This window comes from Apteryx mantelli, chromosome Z, assembly GCF_036417845.1.
Source record: "Apteryx mantelli isolate bAptMan1 chromosome Z, bAptMan1.hap1, whole genome shotgun sequence".
In the NCBI taxonomy this organism is placed as follows: Eukaryota; Metazoa; Chordata; class Aves; order Apterygiformes; family Apterygidae; genus Apteryx; species Apteryx mantelli.
This window is the reverse complement of record NC_090020.1, coordinates 13,174,382-13,192,484: the sequence shown is the minus strand read 5'-3', so window position 1 is coordinate 13,192,484 and position 18,103 is coordinate 13,174,382. Positions and strand designations below refer to the sequence as shown.

At 41.9% G+C, this 18,103-nt stretch overlaps 1 protein-coding gene across 3 annotated transcripts in view; it reads right to left on the bottom strand.

Annotated features, from left to right (window-relative positions):
- Nucleotides 1-12,784: 12,784 nt before the first annotated feature.
- Nucleotides 12,785-18,103, bottom strand: part of TMEM38B (transmembrane protein 38B) — a 44,500-nt gene continuing 39,181 nt past the window's right edge. For 2 of the 3 annotated variants that reach the window (XR_010887012.1, XR_010887014.1), the window contains 2 exons: nt 14,055-14,181; nt 12,785-13,349 (listed from right to left, as the gene is read on the bottom strand). The gene's annotated coding sequence lies outside the window, so the exon portion shown is untranslated. Of the gene's footprint in view, nt 13,380-14,054; nt 14,182-18,103 lie in introns of all 3 variants that reach the window. The other variant, XR_010887013.1, reaches the window with a different exon arrangement.

Sequence of the window (18,103 nt, the reverse complement as noted above, 5' to 3'; positions counted from 1 at the left end):
ATCCCTGGCAAATGTGCTCCATCCCACACAGAATGCTCTTTTTATTGATCACAAGTTTCATCGATTTATCGCTGCCTGTATTTTCTGCTTGGGTTATTTGCTGGCTGACTGACAGAGAGGGTCAAAATCACGCAGCTTCTCTTTATACTGCTGCTACAAAAAATTACTAGCATCAGTGGATGCTGGTTCTTTATTTTTACTGGTCTCAATTAAACCAGTCAGTGTCACACACCAAGTTAGAGATGTGGGTGGGGAGCTCTGAAACACAGGGTGACTTAATATCAGCACAGTAGTTTATCAAAAACACTGTGGCCTTGGAGACTGTCCTCACCCAAAAACAAACACCAGTTTGAAGGGAAGCCGAATCAGAGGAGACCTCTTCCGATGTCGCAACGTGGACACAAAGGGGTTTCACCTCCTGAAGAGGCACTAAGGGAAAGAAATGCTTCCCGCAAATCTAACTGGCAATTCAAATAGATACCATTTTGCAGTCACAACCTGCTTTTCTCTGGGACAAGGACTGACAGCACCTGGTCCCATAGAAAGTCCTCAAGCTCCTCCAGAAAATATGTATGCTCCAGTCCCTCTGTAGGTTCCTGCCTCCTGCAGAGACCTTCTTTGCAGGGTATGAAGAAATGTTCAAAAAAGGGATAGTCAAGGTAGGAGGAAGTTCACACACACAAAATCCTCATCTTCTGCCTTTACTCTTAATGCGTTTACCCCTGTTGAAGTATATCCAGCTCGGCCAGGAACAGGGCTCACATCTCCTCAGGCAGCCTTGCACCGGCAGCTGTGCCTTGGCCTTGTGTCTGTGCAGCCCGGGTTGGATGTCCATGCACGCTGGGTCTGACCACTTCTTACCTCTTCCTGTTTTTCAGACAGGGGCTGTATTCGGCCCATCGGCCAGCAAGTCTCACTTCTGCTTTATGCTGGGGCCAGGCTCAGAGCTGGATCCTCCAAGTGTCCTGCTTGTGCAAAGCATCCCTGTCCCTCTGTTGCAGCATTTCTGCAAACAGCAGGCTGGCAGTATGAGCCCCACTGTACAATAAGCTTTAAACATCCTTTGTGATAGCCTTTTTCCATTTAGAATTACAGCGTCTGAAACTTTTGCACTCTATCATGACAAGGCTTCTCAAGGTGCTTTATGGAAATATTAGAATTAAAGTCTACCCATTCAGCAAGTTAATGATTAACTGAAATCAGAAAAAATCAATCAGAAATATATATATATACAGATATATTGATGCATGTATGTACACACACTTTTTTTTAAATATATAACCTTTAGGCTGAAATGAGCGGAAAATGGAAGGGCTCTCCAAAGCAAAGAGGTTATTTGCTTTTGCAAGGTAAAGCTTGCCCTGATTAAACATACGACCACCCACCTTTTCCACAACAGAAGGTTCAAACGAACCTTCAGCCAAACATTTTTCTCCAGTGAAGCTCTGACTTTTGCAATGTCCTCTAAAGTCCTCCTGATGAGTGCAAAGATTACTACTGATTTCAGCGGGCTCGAGAACAAGCCTAAGCTCTTCTTAAAAAGCACTTTTGGAAATCAGCTCATGCACCTGAGCCAAGGTCTGGCTGTGCTGTTTCTTCCTTTTCTTTTTATTTTGTTTTTAATAATGGGTATCTTAGACTTCCAGACTCACATTTGGGAAGTCACTTTAGGCTGGTCTTGTTTTAGAAGTGCTGAGCAGTTTCAGGGCTAGGGAGCTGTTGGAAGCAATTCTGTCTGCCTCTGCTCTCGAAAACCATGGTCCTTATAAGCAATCCAAGATTTTAACAGTTCTGCATGTGCATAAGGTCACAGCACATGCATGGGCAACTCCCTGGACGCTAGCAAGCGGTGATGCACTGTGGCAGCTGGTCCTAGTCAAAAAGTACTGAGTGGAGCAGCATTGGCATCACAGCGACAAAGGGAGATAATTCCACTTTCACCTGCATCTCTGTCACATGATAGAAAGCCAGTCCAGTGTACCAATCTTGATTTATATCATCATAGCTAACAGTGGAATCAAGCCCAAAAGAAGCTCAGGACTTTGGCCTCAGAAAATAAAAGGTGAGGAATCTGAACATGTTTACAATTCCTTTCTGATTACCATGCATAGGCAGGGATGTATTTGTAGACTTTCACAGATACACATCCTCCTGCCTCAGACTGGTTCTAGCAGATCCATATAATGTATGCAGAAGGCTTGGTTCTCACCAAATAGAAATAGAAAGGAAGATTTGCTGTGGGAAAATCTATTTTTTTCTGTGAATATTAATCATTTCAGCTTTGATAGTGAAGTGATACAAGTAAAAAAGCCAAGAATTGCTCCAGGGCTCCACACAGATGACTATTGTAGCAAAGACATTTGCTGGAGATAACACTGCTTAAGCTCAGAATCATTATACAGCACACAGTTAACTCAAATCAACCTGCTTGCTCCCCAAGTTTTAAACAGAATTAATGTGACATCCCAGCTGAAGCTGGAACTCAACAACTCAGAAAATGAAAGTGACAAATTAAAGCAAGTTCCATATGTGTTTTAATCTTAAATGGCAAAAAGAAAACCATTATGCCAGATGATAGGAGAGCAATATGGTCCCGATACACTGTTCATCTCCTTAACAGCTTTAAATAATGTTTGGTATGCTTTGCAGTAAGAAAAGTATGGGGACTGCTCTAAAAATTTCCATGAATAAGATGAAGGTCATCACTTTCAGCCTAGAAAGTCAGATGAGATTCTGGACCAACCAGTACATGCTAACTGAATATACTGGTTATTTGGTCATCTTTATAAATTTCCATAATATTTTAAAAAAGTCTTCATGTTTTAAACTAAATAAAATATCTTTGATTAAAAATCAGATAAATTCACACTTTTCTTTTCTTTGGGAATTGGTTAGCCATTATTCCAAAGGGAAACTCATGTTACTCCACCAAAATTTTTCTTCTAACGTTACTCACACTATAGTAACATCTTACAGCTCCATGAAGGTCACAGTTCTTAATGGCAACACATGTAAGGAATAGTTTGCAAGGTAAGTAGACAAAGGAAATATTATCATCCCCTTTTGCACAGATGAGGACTGAGGCACACATAGGCTGTGAGACACCCAAGGGCATCCAGAACACCTGTGGCAGGCCTGGGAACTGACTGTATCAGTCTTCTTCCACTGACTTCAATGCACACTTATGCTACAGAGAGGTACAAGACCATTCACTTTAAAAAGAAGAGATGAAAGACCACAGCAGTGCAACCAAGAGAATGTGCATTAGCCATTGGTTTATGCCTTTGTGCACCTTGTGAGAAAGCATTAATGAATAAATAAAGATGCTTGGTCAAAATGTGCAGTAACAACTGACTATTGCACCTAGCTGGAAGGACTGACTGCTCTTGGAATAAAGGCAATGCTATAAATTATCTTAAACACATAGTGAATTAAAAAAAAAATAAATCTGCTATAATTGATGCTAAATATCTTTCCACTGTGAAAAACAGTTCTATGTGAAATATGGCATGGCATAAGACATAGGTTTTTTATTCAAACCAGTTGTGGCTATTTTCTCCTTCCATACATCCTTCTTCTTCTATCTTTCATCCTCCTCATCTCACAGATCATCTTCTCTTTCTCCTTTTACCTAACCATTTTCCTTTCTCTTGCTAATTTACTGTAACAGAAGCAGTAGCAGGGTTTTTCTATTCATCAGCAAAGAGGTCTGAGCTACGCACCTCTGGGAACAGATGCATATTTACAATATCATCAGGAAAGCTCAGTTACCATGTTGGTTTGGACAGTTTGCACTCTGACAGCTCTAAACTAATCAAACAGCACTGCTTAAAGCTTCAAAACATGACACCCTTCCAAGTTTTACCTAATCCACACTTTCTGGAGAGGTTTTAAAAAAGGGGGGGAAGAAACAACCCTAAAAATGAAAAATGCTTGGAAACTTCTAATTATCATTGTCTGTGCATTATAAGGAATAAATGCAAAATGTACAGTATAGAGCAAAGGCATAATGAGACTGATAACAGGAATCACAAAAAGAAAGAACAGTCTTTTCTTACAAATATATGAAGCCTTTCACCTGGAAAAAATTTACAGCCTACAGTTAAAACTCCACTAGCTTGTGCTACTCTGAAATTAATTTTGACCTAGTTTTCTTTATTTTACATTATAATATATAATATGAAACTAAAAAGTCAAAACATAGATTTTTTTCCTCCCTTTTGAAGCACCGATACATTTAATTCTGACAACATCACGACATTTTGATGTTTGTCAGAAGTTTTTGATTTGTTCTTCTTCCGCCATCCCCGAATGAACCTGGGTGAAGCTATCATGGCTTTAAGATACATGTAAAATGTAACGATGCTACAATAAGTTCCCCAAAAGTGATACGACATGAGTAGTTGATGAAGGCAGTATGTAACAGCAGGAATAGGAACGTGTCCAGGATACCGAGTGTAGTTTTCTAAGCTTTGCTGTGGATACTTTAACAGGTGATCTGGACCTTATTAAGTATATCACACTGACTATTTATGTACACTGAATGATCAGATCAGATTATTTTATGTTAATCAGCTCATTTTATGCTAAAAATCCAACAGGGTTACAAGTAAAGGAGATCCTGTCTTAGCTAAAGCCATACACCTTTTCAGGGCAGAGGAGCCCCAAAACACTACCAAGGTCTTCAATAAAGTTAGAGAAGCACCACAGTAATGAAGCTCCATACTTCACTGGACATGTATATGCAACAAATAGATGCCACCTCTAAGCTGCATTTCACATAACAAAGCACAAGGCTAAATTCTGTATGTAGGCTTAGCATATGGAATAACATCTGACACACCAAAGTTTGAATAGGAGAATGGATGAGGAAACTATACCAATCTTACTGATTGTTTTTCTTACATGAAAAACATGTCAGGAATTAAATAAAAGTGCCAGGAACAAAAATGATGTTAAGAAAGACTATAATCCCACCAATCAACTGGTAGTTGAGACTACCAGGTTAATGATAGGGCCTCCTTCTTCACCAATCACAGTTTCTTTAGGATTTTAGTGTAGTAGCTTCTCTGATAAATCCTTGATAAATCCAGAGGGAAAAAGAACAACTCTTTTGTAAATAATATGGGAAATAGAACATATCTTATGGGCAAAAAAAGGTATCAGAAAGAATATTTGCACATAAACATTTCACAGAACAATAGGGAACTTGGTACCAATATATTCAGGAAACAATGCTTCAAAAGGCAAACACAAAAAAGTACAGCATAACTGAACATACTCCTGGCCTGGTCCACATCCCCATTACATCAGCTTTCCTCAGTTTCAACTGCATGTTCGTATGACCTCACATAGACCATCCATCCTACTGTGTTCCTCTCAAGCAGACTTTCTTTCAAAAGACAATTCATTTTACCTCCCAAATTGCTTCCATCCCACAGAAGACTAGTGAGCCTTCCTTTCTTGCTGTAGAAATTACTTTGCACCCCAACCAGTGACTCCTAAAGTGGAGATGACAGACAGTCGTTACAGCTAAGAGGATAAATACACGGCATCCCAGGTTTCCAGCCAGACTCCTCTCTTCACGGCTCTGCACTTTGAATCTGAGTTAGACAGTGAAACCTATCTCTGGGCTTTGGTGCACTGAAAAGCATAATTTCTACCTCTCTCAATTAATGCTTAATGAAAAAACACAGCCACAACAACTCTATACCAAGATTTGAGACCATCTGTTACTGCCTTGTTAGTGTACGCTTTCTAGAGTGACCAATCTACTTCATACCAACAGTGTGGTATGCATCTGTTAAAGAAATATTTTACTGCACAGGCTCTGGATGGATTTCTGATGTGGGGAAAAGATGCAAAGAAAGCCAAAATAAACACTGGCTTGATTATTTTAAGCTGTATCTCTTACCCAAGCACATGTAAATATATCTCACCCAAGACACAAGAAGGTGGAGTTACTCCAGGGAATGCCTTTGGCTTGCCTTGGGAAGGCTACTAGGAATGATTAGCATGTTTCAGTTTAACTATTTTTTTAGTGACCTATGCATTCACCCCACCCTTCCCTTTCTCTAAGATGGTGTCAAGATACTACACTCAGTCCAGCTTGCAGAGAAAGGAAGGATTTGTTTACAATACATTTGAAAAAAAAAAAGCACCCGCGCTGTTGTGTGTCAATACTCATCCAAATGTGCCCATTTGATATTTTACTGACGGAACTGAAAATATGTTTGAATTTCAAACTTGTTGAGATGGCTAGGATGTGGGGATTATTTTCCCCTGAGGGCAGATAAACAAGATGGATGGGCTAAACTCCGAATCGCCTAATGATCAAAATGCAAGGTAAGCTGTCATAGAGAGGGCTCTTCTCATCCTTGCTGACAGCATGAATTCTGCTGAATTATTTCTAGTCTTTCTGATTAATGGACCTAGTGACTAATTAGTTCATGAATCTTGCTCACAAACGGCACTTTGATAGCTGCCTAATGTTCACTTTGAGAGAAAGACCCCACTGATGTGAGCTGGAGATGTGCTCTCCAACAAAGCCCACCCCTGGATGATCCCACACCACGCAGTGGGTGCACAGATGCAGCCGTGCCCTCACGGTGGAGTTACAGCCTCGGTTTGAAATTCAGATCGATGCTGCCCCAAAGTGCAGGGGAAGGGTAGACTGCACCCAGGCTTTCTCTCCAGGCTGAGACTTATCATGTCACTGGCCCAGTGTTACCCCTGGGACTGCAGTGAGGAGCAAACACATTTCTGCATGGCAGAACATCTTCCTCGTGCAGAATAATCATGATCTTCTCTCTCATGAAGGGTGAAATCAGTGGATCCTGGAAGAAGAGGTGTATAGCACCTGGGGGATGTCTTCTTCCTCTCAGCCCTAAGCTGCTCCACATTGCATTGCTGCTTCTGAAGGGAATTAGCCTGACCAGAGATCACCAAAGCAAGAGGCCAGGGAGCACAACTAGGATGACCTCTAGCAGTGCCACACTGCCCTCAGAGAAAAAAGAAGCAGACATGAGAGGCCCAGACAAGCTTCTGCTTGTCAATCCCACCACCGGTTAAGGCACACTTTACTGCACCAGAAGTAAAATGTGCTCGTTAGATAATACTTTGGAGAATACTTCACCAAAAGAATTATTAGACCATCTCATGATTCCCAATTTCTCCTTTCTTTCTTGCCTTGAGCAGCACTGGAATCAATCTGCTTTGATGCTACATCAGGAGGAAAATTTCTTCTGTGAGTTTTTAGAAACTGTTGTTCTCTCCAAATGTTTCCAGCTGTCACATCTCAGGGTTAGGTTCTCTCCTCCATTTCACCACAACCACGCTACTGAAAGCCAGTGGTGTTGCCACGGATTCCTACAAGAGTAGTGACCTCAGAATCCGCACCTGTGGAGAAGGGAACACATGCTTTGGCTCTATAGCTCTTCTGAGATATGAGTGGTGTGTTGGCACCTCATCTTAACCTGACACAACATTTGGGGATCTCGTTTGTTGGGGAGGGGCCTTTGAAGGAGGAGAGGATTCAGCTCCAAGATGTGTTGATGTACGGCCGTACTAAGCAGTGCTTGCTCTACTAATGACTAGGAGAACACAGTGCAGTGGTACAGGTGTTTGACATGATGAACATTATTTCTCCTGAAGAGAAAATTTAAATAAGCATAGCCACTCTCAGAGCTGTTCCTCTGCTCACAAAGAATACTAGCAGCACTCACTCGGTGTTCCCAATTACATTAACTCTGAGTCACAGCTCTGGCCCTGAGCTCAGCGTGTCCACAGCTAAGAAGCCCTCAGGATGTTCCCTGTAGTGTCAGGGCCCAAGTCCCCAGGAGAACTTCTCCACCCCAAGCAAAATGTGAGTATTGCTTAGAGAGCATATCAAGAGCAATGGCTGCAGGCTGTCTCTTCTCTGACACCAACACTTCGTGATCCGAGATGTATTTCCTCACAGATCTCCCAACATTTAATTCTGAATTATGTCCCTGGATGCCATACACTGTGGAGTCACACATATGGAGTCAGAGGGAAGACATCACAAAATCCTATGCAGTCAGTTGACTTTCTCTCATTAACACTTTGTATGTTGAAATGGGTTATTTCAGTAAAGGTCGAACCTTGTGCATTTTCTCTCCTCTGCAGTCTAGGATCCACCTACTTGAGCCACCTGTAACTGAGGTCCAGCACTGATCTCCCATCTTTAAACAGGTATAAAACACTGTTCTGTTTTGTCATTAAGTCACAGACTTCCCATGTGTTTCTCCCTCAGTTAATGTAAGAGCAGACTATAAACTGGGAGAGGTTTGCATATCACAGTGCTCCTTCTCCAAGAGGTCCTCTGCGTGACCGGATAACACTGCCTGCTGGAGACCATTGCAAAGGCAGCTCCTGCCAAGAAAGACAGATGCACACAGGGAAGGTACAGGATGCCTTAAACCCTCACTTCATAGTCAAACACGTATCTGGGAAGTCTGCTTACCTATCAGAAGACTATTCTGATCGGTAAGCAAAATTCCCAGATAGACGACTGACGTGTTATCACCTGAACACAAACTGAGTATTGTCTAAGCCAAGATTAGCCCCATCAAGACCAGCAAGCTAGGTCTATACAAAGGGTGAGCTCAAAAAACTGTCAGACTGATACATAACTTGCTTACTCTTCCTTTTCTGCTCAAATGACAAAAGCACATCCAGACCACAGAGATTACTACTCTGTACAAGACTGGCAAAATGCAGCTCCCAAAACAGCTTATCTGACCAGTGAATCTTCCATTTAAAAATAGTTTCACCTGAAAAAAATTATAATTGTGCATGAAATTCATACAGAATATTGTAGAGCTTAAACCAACTCTAGAAAAAGGAAAATGAAATTATAACAGCTGTTCAGACTCCACTAAAGTAGCCCTGTCAGGTGTTGCTCTTGCTGTTTTTCAGCTGTGGTGGCCCGATGCAATTGAGTGGCTGTGTCAGCTCCCGACATCAAATTTCATGTGTGTTTACTTCCTCTTTACGGTCTGCAAGTCCTTGTCGTTCCTATCTGTGACACACAGAGACTGCTGGAAGGAACCATTCTGACAGCCCAGGGTGAGTCCGTCCAGACCGCATAAATACCTAGATATGTCCAGGTGATTTAAGAAAAGGTCAGCCTTTGAAAAAAAGAATGGAGCCTTCTCTTAGCTAGCCACCAACATGTCTGCACTTGCAAAAGCTTTGAGTAAAACCCAAGCCAAAGGTGCTTTCCAACTTTGAGTCTGGCTAGATGACTCTGCAAAAGTGCTGAAGAGGGAATTCCAGGAATTCTGGTGTAAGGAACGCTCTTCAGCTGAGAGAAATAAAGACTGGTAGAGATATGCATTATTCAGCTCAGTTCTGTTCTGATGACTTGCTCAGCTTGGCGGCTGTATCGCAAAAGGTAAACAGGTTTCTACCCATAATCTTGTTGTCTCTGAGCAGCAATCCATCTGTCTCTCATTTATAGTATCATCTAGTGGTGTGTCTTCTACCCAGGTGACACCCTCTTCAGATACTATTTTAATACCATTGAAGACAGACGAAACCCCAGATTTGCCTAAGCAAATTTAAAAGAGCTATTTAAAGATAAAGATGCAGCAAAGCTGAAGTTAATACAGTAAAGATGCCTCAGGAGGGTTCCTAAACGGGGAAATTACTGAGAAAGAAAATAATTCACCCGAAAGCCCTACCAAATAAAATGAAGGAGAGCAGCTTCTAGATAGGACACTATAGTAAGGGATATATGCATATAAAGATATCATGGTATTGTAAATTTCATTCCTAAGAGGCTTCAGTCTACTAGTGATAGATTTAAGTTTGTCTCTAGTCTTTGACAGAAATATCTAATGCTCAATTTAGAAACCTCTCAGGAGTCTGAAGCTTGTGCTGTTTTTCGATGCCCAGAAGACAGGCAAGTCTGAGCCTCAAGAGGCAGAGATGCTGGGAAACAGTTGTCAATAAGGCAATGCCTGGAAACTCAAAAGACCAGTGCTATGACCTGGGAATGTACATACTAAGTGGGGATTTTGCAGACTACAAACTCTATTATGAACATGGGGTTATTTGCCCTCTCTTTAAAGCAATAATTACCCATTCCATTATGCAAAGAAATGGCTATTGTTGAGATGAACCAGTTTTTCAAGTCTAACAAATAGATCACCTCGTGAGGGTGTATGGATTGTCTGATTAGACTAACCAAGAATCTCCTTGACAAAGAGGACCTACAACCACAAAAAAAAAGGGGGGGGGGGTTTCTCACTGGCCATTTTAAATTAAGAGTGAAAAGACAGAAAAAAAAACTGACTTCAGGAACCTGAGGAGACTAGACTGTAGAAGCAGGCATGTGTAAGGATATTGAGGAAGAGGAAAGATCCTGGACTTATTAAAAAGGTCTGATCAAAGCCCAAAGAACACTCAGAGCAATGCCAAACGTAAAACAAGGTTAAGCAGATGCAGATGTTTCACTACTCGATCTCAGTTTGTATATGACCTCTTGGACTACCCAAAGTAAAAAGTAAGTGTGTCTAAAAGGCTTTGTGATGCCTACATGTTACACGCCTGAAAAGGTAAACAGTAAATCAAAAATGCATGCAAAGGTAGAGCACTGGAAGAGAATGTGCTTAAATGATGTGGGTCTCTCCAGATGTCAGCCCTGGTCCAAAGGCAGAAGGAAGTCCTGGCCCTATGTCTGAACAGGAGGGGACTGTCTGCCTGTATGAAGAAAGCGGAAAGAAAAGGATAGTGTTTACAGACTAATGGAAACAAGGGTAACTTCACAACACATTGCACCAGCTTAGTGTAAGTAAAACACAGCCCAGTCGTAGTGCTCAACTGATGGGACTCCAGGAGGGCCACCAGGCTAATGGACAGTGGTCTGACCTCCGTGGGACACCCTTTCCTCGGCGACCCAGCATACCTGGCGCAAAATCATCCCAGCATGATAAACACAGCATGTCGTGCAGCTGTGCTCCTCTGCTTCATAGGCTCCCACAAACTCAGCACACCTCTCCACACATTTTCACTGGTATGGCTTCTTACAAAGTGGAGTCAAATATAAGCTCTGTACCCGTGTCCTCAGTGTCCAGGGCCCCTAGCAGATTGCCTGACCCTCCAGCATGTCATTTCTCAGGTGAACTGTCTATATCTGGGAGGGCTTTTCCTCCCTGCAAGGCAAACATGCCTGCAAAAGAAATGTAAAGATGGGTCAAGGACTGCCTCAGCCTGCAACCTCCTGGTGCCAAGTGCCTTTCTCTGACCTTGCCGCTGCTGGCACACACAAACAGCACAGGAATCAATAAGGAAATGTGTTTAAAACCTACCTCAAGAAGCTTGTGAATTTTTCTCTTTGAAAAGAAAGATAGATAACTGCACACAATGAGTACTAATCGCATCACTTAATGTACTTCTGGAAGATAACAGAGTGATAAACGGTGTCCTGAAAAAAACTGAGTACAGCAAACCTCTCTGGTATTTATTCCTTCATCCTGTCCTTCATCTGTCTTGTCTCTACTGAATGTAAGCTCTTGGGTACAAAGGACATCTAATATGCTCCATCTGTACAGCACCTTGCACAATAGAGTGAAATTTCAATCAGAGCCTCCAGGCATTCACTTAAGACAAGTAGTTCATAGCAAATGCTAAATACATGAAATGGCAATTATTATTTCCACAGAAATCTCATGGTGGGGGGACATTTTGAAAGGCCAATATGCATTGAGTCATTCATGTTAATACTTCAACTACTGCAAACATTAAAGTGAATGGGAAAGAGCCAGCTAGATGGGCCATGTTAGGGTGCCTTGCTTGTGAGGTAGCACAGTAGTAAAGACACTGTCCACGGCATTCAAAAAAGACTAATGTCTGCTCATGCCAAATTTAAACCATCACAAAACCATTTGATTTTCAGGTATTCAGCATTCTTTCAAAAAGCAGGTCTTTAAGGGATCTTTAAAGGACTTTGAATATTTTTAGACTAAGATGCCCTCACATCACTAGTCTCTTCTGAAAGTACTTTAGGCCTCATTTTTTTTCTGTAATGCACCAGAAGTAAGGAGAAGACCTGAAGCATCATTCTATTAATATACAACCCCAGGATTATTTTCACTTCTAGACAACTATTTTTGGAATGCTTCATGAAATACTTAGGACATATCATTATTTGTAAGCATTTATCTGCAGTTCGTTCTAAATACATATCAAGGGCAGACAGCTCTTAATATTAACTGACCAAAGGGTTGTCTTCCTATCAAAAGTTGCAGAAATGTCCAGAAGTTTGTCTGAATAAACAATGTTTGCCAAAATGTGGGTTGAGAATCATGGAGGGTTGCATTTTATTTCTGGACAAAAGGGCAAGGGTAGAACTGATGCACAATACAAACATTTTATGGGAAAAGTAGACCAGACTCATGAGAAACATGAGGGATTCTTTATCACTTGGAGTCATCACAGGAAGGCCTTTTCAACAGGTACACTCTCTAGCAGCCATTTCTGAATCAAATTTGAGCCAAGAATCGTGAGAATACAGTCTGACCAGTCCTATGCATGAAGTTATACTAAATAACTCCTCAGCACTCTGGAGTTTATAAGAGTGGAACTTGAGAAAGAAAAGTAAAATTTGCAAAGTTCTCTCTTTAATGGCCTTAATAAACCAAAACACTTTTGTTTCTTATGAAGGCTTCATGAGACGTCAATGTAGGTTTAAGCCAAGCCAAATAGAGCAAGAGAGGCCATGGAGTTGGATATTAAGGTCCATTCATCCAAAAAGAAGGGGAAAAAAACCATGCCAAGTTTATTTTGACCAGGCACAAGTAACTGGAGTCTAAAACTGTAGAGTTCTGGCAGTTAGAGATTAGACAGGAAAACCTCACGCCTTAAATATTGGTTCAAACCCAGACCAAACTGCAGCTGGGGAAGTAACTGTACCATTTGTTGACTGTTCAGCGAGGCAGGTTGGAGACCAGTGTTTTTTGCCTTGGCACCCAGGTTGCAGAGCACCTGGTGCTCCAGTTTCAGGTAGTCCCGGTCCTGGAGAGGAGGTTCAAGCCTTGGTGGTGTCAGTGCCAAGCCCCAGCTGAGCACAGTGCTGGAGACCAGCGTCATGGGGTGAGAAACGGACGGCAGCAGCCTCCCCAACCGAGCCATGCCTGTTCAGCAAACGAGCTGGGTCTCCCCAGCTAAAGCCTCTCACAAGGAGGAAAATTCGAGGTGTTTTTTTTCCTCGGCTTTGAAAGAACCGTGGTTCCAAATTGCCATGATAAAAACCTCAGTGTCTTTTAAAGTAGTTACAAGCAGGCTTGTACAATTCAGCTGTGATCATATCCTCTTCCAGGTGCCTATTAGAGAAAAAAATACACAGGAGATTGCTGTATACAAAGAAATGGAGAGAAAGAGAGAGAGTGAAAAAATCATATATATGTAAAAAATACAAGACATATCACTTTTACATAAAATTTTATTTACATATCTATGAATTACTAAGCATCAATGAGATAAAAAGTTTAAAATATCTAAATGCAAATACCCCAAACCGCAGACAACCAAGGTTTTCCTCATGTCTAATTCTTAAATAAAGCATTTCAGAACATGATTGAGGTATAATGTCTTCTCTCACAAAGCCTGTGTATTAAATTCCTCACTGGCAAAGGAATTTTTATGGAAGGTTAATGCTTCCTGTAACATTTATCCTGGATAGTGTGGCTTCTCAAATAATTTTGTGGGCTTTATTTCCTGCACTGTTATAAAGCTTTATCTTCACTGTAATAGCTTTACAAATACCACATCTTCTGCCAGTACAAAGGCAGCAGTTATTTCTCAGTCCCACCACACAAGTTAATTAAACACAAAATCCAAGTTAAAATAACATGTAGAGTGGACATAAAACCCAGAAAGCAAAGAAACGTTGAGTTGAGGATGTCATGCCCAATGCCACTTGCACAGCTAAAACTCTGCTCCCTGTTGCACCTATTAAATCCGGAGTAGCTGCCTATCAGCCTGGCCTGACTGTCCTCTCACGCACTGGAGAACAGGTATTTACTCACCTGCAGTTAAGAGCAGGACGCTGGCAGGAGACAAGCGCCAGCGGCTGGGGGTCTCCAACCGCTGCAGACTATTCTGGCCCAGAGTCACCAGTCACATATTGGGGGCAGGGGGGAGGCCTGCAAGTTCCTAGCCAGAGAACAGGTGTAAATGGCAAAATAACATCAATTGCACTAATTGGGGATTCAGTTGTTGTGTAAAATGAGTACAGCTGGCATGCTGAGGTGTCAGACAGGACTGTAGCAGAATAGCAGCTAGCAGTAGACTGTAAAATATAGCAAGAAACGCACATGCAGTTTCATCTTACACCCTCGTGTTAGATGCTATTTGAAGTTAGGTAGATTTTTTTTAAGCATACTGCCATTTTAACAGGAAGAACTAGCAATTCCAGTCAGTGGTTATTTGTGACGTATGACGAGACACAGACCCCTGGGAAGCACTACTCCAAAATATAGCTATTTCAGTATCTCCATACCTCAGCCAATGCTGTGGAGTAACACTGGGGAGAGGACATGCATGCAGTGGATGCATGCAAGCAGTTCATTCAGATGAATGACCCAAAACACAAGGGCATTTCTGTTTGTCATGTGAATGGAAGAGCTTTGCAGGAACCAGCTCAGCATGATTTAGGTAAAATTAAAAAAAAAAAAAAGTAGAAAAGCACATATGCACACAAAAATAATGGTCTTTTAAAATTGGCTTTCATGATTTTTTCCACACACATTCAGCTCTAGCATCAGTATAGTGACTGCACTAGTAACCCCTCTTTCAAACTGGCTAGCAGCCCCATCAGATCATCTTTCTGTATAACCTAGTTCCAGTCTCATTAGCAAGAAGCTCCACAGCTAGGACATCCTCCATTCTCCAGTTAATATAATGGATGCTAAGTCTAAACATATGTGCCATCATCACGTAACGTTCCCAGAGCCCAGACAAGGGTCGTATTGTGGTAAGGGCTATATATAAGCCAGGGTAGTACCAATTCAGAGGTCTGGAGATCTGTCACTCCTCACAAATCCAGCAAAACACTGCCAACACAAGTTTGAATTTAAGTATGATATGTCCCAGTGGCTTAAATACCAGCACAAATACATTTTTTAAAAAACACAATTTAGGCAAATATGCATGCATATGTATATGACTGGCAGGAGGAAGAAGCTAACGGGCCCCTGCAACGCCCAGCATGGACAAGCACCCACCCTGTGCCAGGACAGCAGAGGCTCGCTCACAGCAGTACAGCTGGAGGGGTTATAGCTCTCTGTTTGGGCACGGAGAACTACACCCTGTTTTGGCCCTCAGTGCAGGAGAGATGTCCACAACCCGGAGCTGGTCCAGAGGTGCTCCCAAGCTGTCGGGGCTGGAGCCCATGCCCTGCAAGGAGAGGCTGCAGGGCCAGGCTGGGTCACCTGGAGCAGTGACAGCTTCGGGGCACTTCACAGCAGCCCCAGCACTGAAGGGGAGGGCAGCAAGGGGACGGGGATGGCTCCCCACAGCAGTGCCTGGCGGAAGGGCGAGAGACTGTGGGCAGAAGCTGAAATAGGAGAGGTTCAGGCTGGAGGTAAGGAAATGCTTTTTTCCCCTGAGGACAGCCAAGCATTGGGAGCAGGCTGCCCAGAGAGGTTGTGCCATCTCCTCCCTTGGAGGTTTTCAAGATGCAACTGGACAAAGCCCTGAGCAACCTGGTCTAACCCCATGGCTGACCCTGCTGGAGCAGGCTGTTCGTCTACAGACGATCCCACTATAAGTTATCCTATGATCCTATGCTATAAATACACATATAAATATAGATCTAGATACACACAATGTGTAACTGTAGATGCACACACACATCTATGCGTACGTGTGCACGTGCAATTCTGTCCTGTAGTAACGCATGGTTGTCTCCAGCTACCCTTGAGCATGTCACTGGACAGATGTTGATTTTCATTTTTCTTATTTTTGTAGAGATTTCAACAAAAGTTGGTTTTGAAAGACATTTGACAAATATTCTCCTTTCTTTCAGCTCAGATACCTATGCTCTCCTCTTGCTACAAAGAGTTTTCCTAGAGTTTGGGGGCTTAGGAAGAAAGGCTGAAGGAAGTGAGGAGAGTACAAGAAGGTGAATAACTGTACTGTGGATGTGACTGATTACCTGTCCAAACATATGGGATGCACTTGGTTCTTATATACTGGTAAAATGTTCACATATGGGATACACATCTACTATTATCTCTCTAGAATACAGGTAAAATAAAATCAAGCGAATTTGGCACATATCAGTGAGGCCAGATATCAGAGCAAAGCCCCAGACTATTAGGGGAAAAATTACATCTGATATATATATATATTTTTTTTACAAGTACTGCCTATAATCAGTAGAGCTAAAAATACAAATAAAGCACAACCAGCAAAATCTGGAGGCAAATCATTCCTCAGTTATGCTCATACTGTGCTATAGAAGTCTTGATTCACAGAAGAATCAGCCCCACTCTGTCTAATATCTATGGTAAAAGTGTAATCATTGCCCCATACATGCAATTGAATTTGATGAAAAACATTGCAGTCACTTTTCTTGCTTATTTTTCCTGCTGTTGGAGCTTTCTGAATAGCTTCACTAGAGTGCCGGTTAGAAGGTGACTCATTGGGTCAATGTCCCAGGCAGCAAATATTGCTTCCCATCAGGTTACGTTCCTAAAATTCACCACATTTCAAGCAGCTTTTCCCTTGTGTTTTAAAAAATTAGACTCTTATTGGAAGGGAGTGGAGAGAAAAAAAAAGACAAGAGTTTGTTCTGTCATTTTATAGCAACCTCCACTGACAGAAAGTTTCCACATTTGGCTTAATCCTGAATTTCTTGATTAAGAAGTCATTCTCGGAAGAGCCTGTTTTTGACTTTCAACAAATAGTACAGCAACCTGTGCTGATCTAGGTTAAATGCCAAGAGGGTCATTGTTTTAAAAGTAAAATGGGATAGCACAGGCAGGAGTAATTCCATGCATAGCACCATAAGAGAAGTACAAATGAGCTAATAGTAGGACAAACAGGTGCCAGGTGAGGAGTGTTGCAGTCTGTCTCCTCCAGCAGTACTGAAGACCTGAGGTGGAGGAGGAGGGGGCACCTATCAGGGTTGCTACAAAGTCAGCTTTACTGCCACTGCCTTTATGACAACAATATAAAGCAACTCCCACAACACAGTGAAGATAAGCTCTTTAAAGAAAATATAAAAGCATTAGCTTGGCAATTCATCCGAACCTCATCATGCATCGTAGACATTTTTGAAGTTTAACAAAGAAAAGCACATCATTAAAGAATACTGCTCTATCACCATTCTTATGCAAATCCTTTCAGATAGTTGGGTGGAAAATTCCATCTAACATGCAGTGAGAAATAAATGTTGCAGGGTGGAAATTTCAGCTATACCGAGTACATCTATCACTTGTATAATCCAAACTACTGTATGTGCCCTGACTACGGAATTAGTATTGATCCATTCACCATGTAAACATCAAGTACTTTCTATTATTACTTGAAATAGCATGCTATCACAATTTCTATTTCCTCCCTCTATCTTAAATAGAAGTAGTGCACATTAGCTCTTCCCTTCATGTACTTTTTTGCACAGCTATCTAACTACAGTGTTCAAGGCTGTGCTGGGTTTCCTGCAGACATCTGCAGTATTACCATCAAAGTACTTTATTTTCAAGTCATCTCTGATGGAAGGCAATACAACTATCATTTACACTGAAACCTGTTACTGTGACTTCTCTTGGTAAAACACACAGGGTCCTTTGTTTTAAGATCTCTGTTGTGACTACCATTGCAAATGACTACATCAGACAGCTTTCCCAAATGTTACTCACACGCCTCTCATGAGTACCACTAAGATAAGAGTGGACTGCAAGAGTCTGGATAGCTATGTCATCTGAGCACACGAGTGCGAAAAAAAATCATGACTTCCATCTCATCTGTCTCACCAGAAAAAGCTGATGTGGCTAAAACAGCTTTGGAAACTGCTGTGAGACACTGAGAAGCATAACATGATTCACCTGTCAGAATCACCCTTTGTCTCTGA